General features: G+C 41.2%; 1 protein-coding gene across 7 annotated transcripts in view; it reads left to right on the top strand.

The window, feature by feature from the left end:
* APC (APC regulator of Wnt signaling pathway) overlaps positions 1-12435 on the top strand; it is an 86672-nt gene that overhangs the window by 19931 nt on the left and 54306 nt on the right. For 6 of the 7 annotated variants that reach the window (XM_075181669.1, XM_075181701.1, XM_075181718.1 and 3 more), the window contains exon 2: positions 4760-4905. The gene's annotated coding sequence lies outside the window, so the exon portion shown is untranslated. Of the gene's footprint in view, positions 1-4759; positions 4906-11230; positions 11307-12435 lie in introns of those variants that run through there. The other variant, XM_075181681.1, reaches the window with a different exon arrangement.

The following is a 12435-nucleotide window of genomic DNA, read 5'->3' on the forward strand; positions in this document are numbered from 1 at the left end:
ATACAGATCTTTTTCATTTTTACAAGAACATCTGTAGAAAAGAAGTTTTGCTCATACCCTTTGTACACTTTATATAATATGAGCTCTGTCGACATGTGTAACACTGACAATTCATTTCGAAATGGTAAGTAAATTAGACATTCCTATTTAGACAGGAATTGCTAGCTGCACATATTAAACTGTTAGGCGGAATTAGCCGCGTTATTAATTGCAGGAAGTTCAGACTCGTGCTTGACACATGCATCCAGTAACACGAGTGCTGTTTTTATTTGTGCTACAATAGAGTTTATAGTTTTATACTAGATGGTTCAGAGTCCATGGATTGTTGGGTAACTAACCAAATCCCATACACCTTATATCTGCTTGCAGACTTTGACCCTCTTTGTTGCATACTGCAGTCTACTTTGCTGAGCTTCACTTCTTATGTGAAGGAGTTGTTGTTGTGTGTTTTATTCATGTAATAGTTAAATAGAGCATAATAGACGCACCACCTGTGTCTAAGAAAATAGTTAAATGTCATTGGGGAAGCCAAGTATTCTGGTATGGCATTGTAAAATGTGGGTGGGAACTATACTGTGGTGTGTGCTTTAGTTTAAGAAAATGTTGTTTGCATAGCTCACCTTATTTATAGGAAAGAGTATTTATACATTGGGTATATATGGACACCAGCATACATTGAGCTGAATAACATCAGGGAAGTACAATGGCTCAGGAACAGGTACAGTTCAAAGAATTTTTACATTATTGTACTTTTACAATATAAAGTATTGTAAATCTCACAGAAAGTGGTAATAAATGATACAGTAGCGCTGAGCAGAGTTTTCACACCCCAAAATTTTTTTCAAGGATCCACCGAGCTACCATGTTAGATGTGATTGCCGTTGCCATCTCTATTTGGCTGCTGGACCTACTGAGCCAACTTTCAGAAAATGATAACTAGAATCTAATTAGTTGCTATGGGCAACAACTCCACTTTTCCTTTTTATAAGGTTTCATAAATCTATCCCCTTGTGTCCAAACTGAGAGGCTGTCTACTCCTTTATCCCAGCCAGTGGGGTGGCACTTCCATTATCCTGCACTAAATGGATCTGTTGTTCTCCCCACTTGCTACATACCTACTTAAATTAATCCATATCCATCGACATCACTCAAATCATTCTATCATGCAAGTACTCAGCTTACCTTCTCTCATTCTCCTACTCACTTTTTTTTTTTTTTTACTTCAATAAATTTTTATTGAGTTTTTAAAAATTAAATGGGGTACAGAAAAAAGAAAGGGTGACAAGCACAGTTGAAGGAACAAACAAAAGGGTAAAAAAAGGGGGGAACCCCCACGCAGAGGGAGGGGGGGAGTCACTCAATTGAAACAGCGATCTTATAACATGCACGTTACTTTAAGAAGCAGAAATAAAAGATACACATTGGTCTTTCTCATAGTACACCAAATGGGGACATATTAATACCTAGGTAGCTCAAATAACACACAGGCAGAACCTATTCGTTAGGCTGGGGTTCCTCTATGAGGGCTGCTGGGGAGGGAGAGGGTGAAATATTTGAAGCTACTCGTGCTCTACTGGAGCCCACTGTAACATATTCGTGCCAGCTAAACCATTTGAAGATTGGATTGGAGGCGGATGACGTATAGGGCACATCCGTTGTTTCCATTTCAAAACTATACTGGATCTTAGACACGACCTTAGTGATGCTGGGGGGAGCAGGGGACTTCCAGTTCTGAGCTATTGCTGCTCTAGCGGCTATTAGTATGTGTCCTAATACATAGCGCTTATAGCTAGGGATCACAGGCTGATATATATGTAGGAGGGCTACCTTCGGGTCAAGAGTGACAGAAACTCGCAGGACCTCCAAAATCAAAGCGGATATCTCGCCCCAGAACGCCTGGATCACCGGGCATGTCCAGAAGACATGATAAACATCTGCTATCTGACCACATTGACGCCAGCAGAATTTAGACTGACTTGGCCATATCTTATGGAGGCGATCCGGGGTGAGATAGAGCCGATTGAGGAGCTTAACATGCATTTCGGTGTGATTGATGCATCTAGACATGCGGTGCGAGGAAATGTATATCTTTTCCCACTGCTGGAGGGAGAGAGTCATACCAATATCTGCTTCCCAACGTGCCTGAGTCGGAGTCTTGGAGGCTGGGTCCAGGGACTGGAAATAGCGGTACCAGAATGTTATTCCTCCCCTACTACCCGCCTTTGTTAATCTATCTAGAACCTGAGCTGGTAATGTGGACAAAGCATGGGGGGTCCTGGAGGCTGCCCCCACCCAGTGTCTAATTCGCATATATTTAAACATCTCAGACTGAGGCAGATTGTATTTGTCCCTAAGCACGTCGAAGGGGAGGAAAACATATCCGCCAGAGAGACTATCCCTCTATTTTTCCATACAGTAATATTGATATCCGGCATGAGTTTCGACAGTGCTGTGAGGGAAAGATTACGGGAAGGTAGTACAACGTCCTTGTGTGACCCAATAAATTTATCCCATACCCGTAAGGCATCCGAGATGGAGAGTAATTTACGGGCACCCGGTGGGCGGTCCGACCTAGGAATCCAAAGAAGATCCAGCAAGGGGAATCCTGCATATAGAGCCCTCTTGATATCAACCCACGGCTTAGCTGCATGAGGTAGCGACCAGTCTCGGAGGCAACTCAGAACACAAGCATCCTGGTAAAGCGTTAAGCTGGGAAGCAATAAGCCGCCTCTTGACTTTGGTAAAGACATAGTTTGTATGTAAGGAGGGGGCGTTTCTGCCTTCAGACGTATGACATCATCAGAGTGTGGAACCTATCCATCATTCGTTTTGGTATAATATAGGGTATGGTACGGAAGATATACATAAGTTTTGGTAGCAACATCATCTTAAAAGCCGCTATGCGCCCCAGCCAGGAGACCTTAAAGTCAATCCAATTCTTAGCCAGTGAGGAGAGGTGAATATAAATCGGGGAAAAATTAACTTCAAACACCGCAGATAAATTTGCCGGGATATGAATATCTAAATATGATAAGGAATCTTTAACCCACACAAAAGGAAATTTCTTTTGTAGGTTTGAAAGGGAAGATTGTGGTATATTAATGGGAAGGGCTTTGGATTTTGTAATGTTCAATCTATAAAATGATGCATTGCTAAACCGGTCTAAGATATGCTTCAAAGTTATCAACGAGGCTCCGGGCTGGTTACAAACAGAAGGACATCATCAGCAAATAGGCACACCTTCTGTCTATGTGGATGGATGTTAATACCTGGGAAGTTATCCGCCTGTAGGATTGTGTGTCTCCTACTCACTTTTACCACACTTCTCCAGCATCCTATTGTCATCAACCACATTCGGACACGGACTAGGTGGCAGAGAAAGCATCCTACTTTCTTCATGATGCACCTTTGCATTCTAGCTGGGAAAAATGCAATATGATGTAGCACTTACCCTTGTGTATCAAACTCCCATTGCCCCATAGATCGTAAGCTTGGGAGCAGGGCCCTCTTACCTCTCTCTCTAGTATTACAGAGTATTGTTTTATTGCTGTTTGTTCCCAAATGTAAAGTTACAGAATTTGCTGGTGCTATATAAATAAAAGTTGATGATGATGACCTTGTGAGTCATGCACCCAAAGCATTCCCGTCTTCTCTTCCTGTGAACTCCATTCCATCCGTTTATTCTCTCCCCTCAACCTTTGTGCTCCTGTCAGGTTTGGTTTCCCAATTCTTTGACCACTTTGCTTCCTGACTCACTTCCTTCCCTTTTTCCTACCTACTCTCATAAAAGTTGATTTCAACATTCCCATTGACAACCTCACTGTGTCTGCACTTACTTCTTCCTCTGGTCTCTCCCAGCAACTCTGATTGATATTCTCTTACCCTTGCCTTCTCCCAAATCTGCTTCATCTCTAGTGTCTCTAACTTGGTCTTACTGCTCTCTGACTTATCTCCCTCCCATGTACCCAAATCCACACAACAGCACCAAAATACCTTTGATCCACACCACTTATAATCTTCACTCCTCCTATAACTACCCCATTCTGCCCTGATCTGGTTGCTAATTTCTACAACCACACACTTGCTTCAGTCTTATAAAATGCAGCTCCAGCTACCACATTCACACCATGGAACTTATTTGCTCATTTGGCCACCAGTACCACCTCTATCATGATCATACCCAAATTTACATTTTCTCTACTATCTCATGTAACCAATTATGTATCTGCTATCTCCAAATGAACCTATCTAAATCTTGACATGTCCAAAACAGAGCAACCTACTCCAATAATTATTTTTTTTCACCCACCCCCATTTCAATCCATACTAAATGTCACAGCAAGACTCTTCTTCCTCTCTCGCTGCTTCACTTCCTATGCTGGTCCCCTATATTATCCAGAATCCAATTCAGATTACTCACTCTCACTTACAAAGCCCTCAAAAACACAACTCTTTAATACATCGCAAAGTTCATCCTGAAATACTCTCTCTTAATCCGCTACCCATTTATGGAATTCCCTACCATCCCGATCAGACTCTCCCACGGCCTTCAAGTTGTGAAATGCTTTCTGAAAACCCATCTTATTATTAGAGCTTACCTTACTCCCACCTATAATAACCATACTGGTACACCCTCAAAACTGTTCCAATCTGCATCTGTTTTCAAGCAGGTTACTTGTATTATAGCTACAACTATTTTAGATTACTTGCATATGTGTGTATGTATTCATATATATATAATTTTATTTTCCTTTAACAGGACTACACTCGAAATGGTGTTACGGTGAACCCCCCACCAACATTTGAAACTACTGATACAAAGTGCAGCGCCTGGAACAGAGCACACGGTGTGATGAACACCTTGCTCGGTATTTGTGAAGTGAGAGACAAAGGCAGAGTGTTACAGTAAGTATCATCTGTATCTTAAAAGTGCAATTCAATCACAGACTGTACATAAACATGTATAAAAATATATTCACTAGAGAATCATTACTTATTACTATTATTAAATGTTTCAAGAATAGCATTATGTAACTAGATCTGGAGATGAAATAAGCCGCAATGTGTCATAAAGTGATCAATCGGCATATTGTGCGAGAATGTGGTTCTGCGAGATGGTTAACTCTATTGAATGTTTTCCTACGTTAACCTCATCTGGTCTTCATTTAAGCCATAGTAGAGAATGCAAGTCAATAGTTATTGAGTAAATAAAGTAACGTTCGCGGTTGGAAAAGATATGTGAACTTCTAGGATAAATTGCTAATTGCTGTACTGTGTGTCCGGAATAGTACACATGGACACATCACCTCGATGTTCTGTCTCAAATCTCCGCTCATTTTCCCTTGTGTCCCATAGAGGTGCACAGAAAAATGAGCGGAGATTACTTACTGTAATATGTGATTTAGAACATTGAGGCGATGTTCAGCGGCACCTCGTGCTGAATTAAATCTGCCTCTTAGGGGCTATTCCTACCCCATAGTAGATCTTCCAGTTACACAGTTCTAGAATGGTGTGTTAGTACTGTAGCACTTCTACACAGAAATCTGTTATGAGCTCACTTGGTAATCAAATGAATGTAGAAGTTCTGCTCTCACTGCTGGATTAGCAAAGCTTTATAGAATGCTGTACCAGGATCCTGCGCTAATGGTTCTTGGCCTTTAGAGGTGGCCAGAGAGCATTTTTGGTCACCATGGCAACCTGGAGACTGGGATTTTCCAGCTCTTAGACTATATTTTCCCTATTTTGGTGGGATATTATGAGTACATGGAAAGCTTGTTTTTAAATGCTATTCAATCTGGGTTTTTTCCCTTTTTTTTCTGGCTTTAATACATTGAGTGGGTGTGCACTATGAGGTGATAAAATGGCTTGCAATGCACCCTCGCCTTAATGTACAGATATACATTTCATTTATTGACTTGCATCACCTGCAATGTTTGCTTAATAGTTTGCTTTATCAGTTCTGTATAATTTTATCATTGTCCCAGATTAACAAAAATACGACACATAACTGTCCTTTAAAGATGATTCTATTCATTGCAGCATTAGCAGTAAGCTAGGAGGCTGAACCAATATGATTTTTAAATGTTGCAGGGAGGCATGTACATAATCAATTTTCCGATCGGGGGGGGGGGGGGGGGGGGTCACTTTAGTAAAACCATTTTGCAGATTAACTTTCAGAATATCTACTCTATAAAGTGATACTCATCCTCCTGTTATAAATGTATTTCACTGAACACCCATAGCACCCACAATTTGCACATTCAGGATTGTCATTGTGTTAAGTCCATATGATAAAACAAAATGCTGGTCTGATGGGTACATATTGGGGGATACCGCCATTTTCATGCATGTAAAATTCAGATATGGGATCTGTTATCTAAAATACTTTGGGGTTTTCTGGATAAGGGTTATTTCTGTTATTTGGAGAACTATGCCTATAATATAGTAAATTACAGTTGGTAATTCCCCACAGTGCGCCTAGCATTCACCTCCTCAATAAATTATTTAGCAGAGTTGGAAGGGAAACTTGGTGGTGTCTGTATGACATTGTTATAGACCCGCAGCAACTAACAACTTTGTTCCGTTAGGTTTTTGGGAACTCTTTGGATAACAGGTTTCTGGCTAAGAGATCTAATTACAGTTTGCCAGTTCCCTTAAAAAGTAAATGCTTTTCCCCAGCTTCGAATTTTTAGTTTGTAGCTTAAATGACTTGAATCTGCCACACTGCTTGTAAATGAATACAACCAAGCTTGCCCTATAGCAGAGTGTCTATGGTGGCTGACCATGTTGTGAGGTGCTGAAGTGGACAGTGTCCATGGAGAGGAACATGTTTAATTATTTTCCAACCTTGATGTCTGGACTGATTTTGAATAAAAGTGGATAGGATGGATTAAAAATGAGGAAATAAACAGAAGGGTGGGCAGCTACTACACTTCAGCCTCAGCCACCAGAAGGGCATTTAATGGCATCTCCTGCCTGAAGTCTAAGGATGGGCCACGCTAGAGCACTGAGGGCTTCAGTAGTGGCAGCAAGGAGACTGGAATCTACAGTGAGAATTCCCTAGCACACCCTTATGGATGTAAGTGCAGGTGTGATATGTCTGTAATATAACCAATCGTGTGTGTCTGAATGGAACTATTACTGACTCTTAGATGCCAATAGATCATAAAATGCAGACTTTATATAGAAAATCAAATAATGCACACTCAATATGTCAGTTTTTACAATATATATATCGCTGCTTGATAATACAATCAATTGTAACGCATAGATTAACATGGACTCCAACATGCACTATATGGACAAATGTATTCAAACGCTTGACCATTACACCAGCAGGGACAGTAATAACTTTGTATTCAAATACATATACTTTAATATAAAGTTGGTCCCCCTTTTGCAGTGATACCAGCTTACTCTTCTTGGAAGGCTTTCCGCAAGATGTTGGAGTGTTTCATTGGGAATTTGTGCCCATTCATTCTGTAGAGCTTATGAGGTCAGGCACTGATTGTGAGCCAGGCCTTCTTGTCCCAACATCTCCATTCCAGTTCAACCCAAATGTGTTCGATGTGGTTGAAGTCAGGGCTCTGTGTGGGCCAGTCAAGTCCCCCCCCCTCCCAACTCTACAAACCATGTCTTTGTAGTCCTTGCTTTGCACACTGGTGCACAGTCATGTTGGAATAGAAAAGGGCCTTCCCCAAACTGTTACCATAAAGTTGGAAGCATAGCATTGTCCAAAATGACTTGGTATGCTGAAACATTAAGGTTGCCCTTCACTAGAGTTTAGGGGCCTAGCCCTAACCCTGAAAAACAGCCCATACCATTATCCCTACTCCACCAAACTTCACAGTTGGCATAATGCATTGAGGCAGGTAACATTCTCCTGGCATCCACCAGACCCAGACTCACACATCTTGACTGCCAAACTGAGGAGCGTGATACGTAACGCCACAGAACACGTTTCCACTGCTCCACAGTCCAGTGTCTGTGTGCTTTACACCGCTTTATCCGACGCCTGGCATTGGCCTTGGTGATGTGAGGCTTGCATGCAGCTGCTCGGCCATGGAAACCCATTCCATTAAGCTCCAGCCGCACAGTTTTTGTGCTTACATTAATGCCAGCAGAAGTTTAGAACTCTTCAGCTATGGAATCAGCAGAGCATTGGTGACTTTTACGTACCATGCACCTTACTAGTCGTTGTCCCCTCTGCGATTTTACGTTGTCTTCTGCTTCGCGGCTGAGTTGCTGTTGTTCCTAAACGGTTCCACTTTCAAATAATATCACTTACAGATAACCGTGGAATATCCAGCAGGGATGACATTTCCCGAACCGTCTTATTGCAAAGGTGGCATCCTATCACAGTACCACGCTTGAAGTCACAGCTCTTCAGAACGACCCATTTTGTATCGCAAATAGAGCCAAATACTTTTGTCCATATAGTGTAGCTTGAAGCTTGTATTAACATATATTATAGTGTCCTATTAGATCAAATGGGAGACAGCTCTGTGCGAGTAATCCTGATTGTGGAACCTACCAGAGTGAAGTAAAGAACACAAACCTTATTCAAGTGTATTGGCACAGTAGAGCCATATGGTTTGAAGTTGCTAATCATGTCTGGCCAAATGATCAGACTACCATAAGCCTAATGAACAATCTGCTCATTACAGGTGTGTTGAGCTTAAACAATATTGGCGTTAACCACATCAAGTCTTGGGCAGTCTCACTGCAAGAAATGTAATGTTTCCGATCAAACAAGACGTGTTTGATAACAGCATCAATGATGTTTACTGTCCAAGCAAATGCATAATTGCATAATATTCCAATCCTACTGGCCATGTCTCTAGGGGTACTTCAACATATATACTGTTGTCCAAAATAAACGTGGTTGTATTGTTGTGACTACTGTTTTTTTTAATCAATAAAGATTTTTATTGAATTTTCCAGTTTTGCAGGGGAACAACAGAAATACAATACAAACAGGCAAACAAAAATAAAAGACCATAAAAAGGGAGGGAAATGAGTTACAGTCACACCAGTACATTAGAAAATACAAATAAACAGGTAAAAAATTCACAGAGACATGGAGGAATGTGGAGGGGCTAGGTGATCAGTATAGTACACCAGGGAGATGAGGCAGAGGAGGAATATGAGGTCTCCTGTGTTTTTTTGTTGTTAATTGAAAGCCCAGGATTGTGCTTTTGGTCACAAAGTGCTCCTAAAAAGTGCAAAACACACAGAAAGGTATACAACGGTGTGGAACATCAGGCCCTTCTCAGAAGAGAAGGACTCCTTTATCCCCAACCTGTGATATCAAAAAGGTCCCTTAGGCAGCAAGGTTCTTCAGACCCCCCCCTCTTCGCTGCAAAGTTAGGGAGGGTCCCTTTTGTCATGAGGTCTACTGAGGCTTCCCCCAGGACACTGAATCTTGTTAACCTGGTCCTGTAGCAAATACTGTAAAACTCATATGTGTTTCACACAGCTATAGTGGGCTTCATCAGGGCTAACGTGTGATAGTCGGCACATGCAGTGGGAAGGGTCTTATATTACACCCTTCATCCATATGCAAACTGTGTATCTACTTGGCTACTGCCAATGTTAATTGCAGTCTGGAGCACAGATAAGCTTTTGGTGTACATGATAAATGTACACATGGCATAAACTGATTTGGGGGTACATATGTTAATAAGGTTAATCTTATCTAATGTATCATTGGATGCCAAACTTAACGTTTTGTAATTGACACGTTATTTGGGTCGGTAGATATACTGAGTGTCTATAGTAAACGCTGATCAGGTCTGGGAGTCGTTGGTTAACTCATTCACTAATGATTAGTGCAGGTAAATAGTCTGAAGGTACACTGGAATCATGACAGAATGCCACAGATTATGATCTATTATGATTAGATGCTTTTATACAGGCCATGGAACTGCAGGGGGTGTATTATAATATATATTACGTAACAATAATATGGAGAATATAGGCTATAATAATTGCCTATAGGTGACTAGCAGCATCTCCTCTACAGGTATACTAGGCTCAAGATGTGTTGGTTTTCATGAGTATGGGTTGTAGGATTTCCAGGAGTTCGTCAAAAGTTGCTAAAGTCCTCTGTGTAAAATTGACATTTTTGGGGGTACCTCTGCTGATATGAGCCAAGTGCCACTTATTGGTTCACTAAGACACCAGTGGGTGTACTCAGTACTTCTAGCGTCTTTCATGGTCTCTCAAACATCTCCTATTCAAAACTACCATCACAGCTTTGAACTGTAGCATAATAAAGATACAGCATAAATACCACAAAATAAATGTTATACTCCCTTGAGAATTTCTTCACCCTTCAACACATTTCTGATACCCAATTATATCCTTTGAATATAACTTCTTTCCCTAATTTAGAAACTTAGAATTTGACAGCACACAATAACTTATAGGTCTATCGAGTGTGTTTCGGGGTTTGTATTTTTATTGTGGAGATGGATCCAAGGGCAAATTTTAGACCAGTGTGATACACTGACCCGGAAACTACATGCAACAGCCTCAACACCAAAGTATTAACCTTTTTATAATGCCAGATTAAATCACAAGCCAGAACTACTGCTTTTGTAGCAGATTCCAATAGAAAGATGTCATCATAATACAATACATTTTAATGCTATTTTGTGCAGAGCATATATGTAGTAGTAAGCAAAAAATGTGGTGTAAAGAGGGAGCACTATGAAAGGATTTCGTATTATAATTACTATTGATCTCTGGGCATCTGCACACTTGCTTCAGAGATCAACGCGATGAAACCAGCCAGTGATGTGCGTTTGATACAGTTTTCATGCATGGCAGGGGACTGTGCATTGATTTTAAATTTAATTAATACAGTCATTTTATTTGGTCTTCTGTAATAATATAGGAAGTTAAGTATACACGTTGTCTGGTAATGGTTTATGCAGTGCTGTGATAGACTACATGATGGTGTAATACCAGGAGTGAAGAACAGGATAGGTTCTATAAATAGAAGGTGTCAGGGACTGATATAAATGGCTAGCACTAGCCGCCTTAGTATTAGTATTGACCTATGGTGCACAGACAGTGCAGTGGATGCAGGGCAGGCACAGTGTGATCACTGTCTGCCCGGAGCTCCTCCCCTCACTGCTGCAGCAATAGCGCTGGGAGCTACGCGCGTCCCCGCGGTGGCCCCGCCCCCTCCCTTCACCTCTAGCGCTGGGTGTGAGCGGGTCATGTGATCGCAGGCAGTCGGGAGCGCGCCTGCAGTGCAGCAGGATGGAGAGCTCGGAGACCATGGTGGTGATGATGGGGTAGGTGCGATGTGATCACAACAATATCCTACATTTACCAGGGAGCAGGCACACACCAGCGTGCTGCCAGGCTTAGATAGAAACCCTGCCAGTCATTATGGGTTGGAGCCGAGTTACGGGGGTGTCCGGCTATGGCTGTCGCAGTTTGTAATCATCTGAGCCGTGTCATGCTGCAGATGGCAATGGGGAGATGTGACTGTCCTTCCAGACAGCTCCTCCATCTCTTATTCTGTGTATTCACTCGGACATATAGCTAATAAACACCGATGTGGACAACAAAGGGAATGTCAATGTTGCATTGCGTTAAAAGCTGCTGTCACAGAACAAAAGGGGGTGGCTGATGGTGCGGGGAATGGACGGATCTGTCACAGAAAGCACAGTCTGCTTTTATTCATCTGGTTATCTTTTACATACAATTGTTAGGAATTTTGGTTCAGTTCTGTGTCATGTTTATGTATCCTCTTTGCTTTTCAGTGCCAGTAGGTATTCGTGAAAATGAACAATAATGAGACTAATATATCATGGTGATGGTGTTGGTCTCTGTACTGTAGATTAACCAAATGCTTCCTGATCTTCCCCTTATGTTATCTAAATGTTATTCAAGTCCTAATTATTAATTGCAAGCACTCTACATCAAAACTGAACTGACATTTTATTTGGTAAGAATGGAATGATTTGCCTGTTCATGATGGCGAATGAGAGAGGATGTGATAATCTTCCACCTTGCTGGTGCCTGTGTGTAAAATTGATGACAGCAGTGGGAACACCCAAAGAAAGACAGATAGGGCTTGCAGAATTCTTATTCCACATTGATAAATGGAGCAAAAACAGACTAAAGCAATGTATTGGGCTCAAGTATTTAAATGTATGGACATTTTATACCTGTGTTTAATAGCGCACCTATCTTCTTTCAGAAATGGTATTTTAACCAGTTATTCTCAAGCTGTTTATTTGGTTGTATATTCACCAATAATATTATGAGTATCTGTTTGGCATGTGCATTATGAATATATTAATGCGGTATGTATTGTTTTCTGGCTTTAGATATGTTTACTTATATGAATGTCTTCACATTTTAAAAAAATGTAGCCACATGAAGGGCATTGCTGTTGAATATTTGCTTAGCATA

The sequence above is a fragment of the Mixophyes fleayi genome, chromosome 1 (genome assembly GCF_038048845.1).
Source record: "Mixophyes fleayi isolate aMixFle1 chromosome 1, aMixFle1.hap1, whole genome shotgun sequence".
Lineage (NCBI taxonomy): Eukaryota > Metazoa > Chordata > Amphibia > Anura > Limnodynastidae > Mixophyes > Mixophyes fleayi.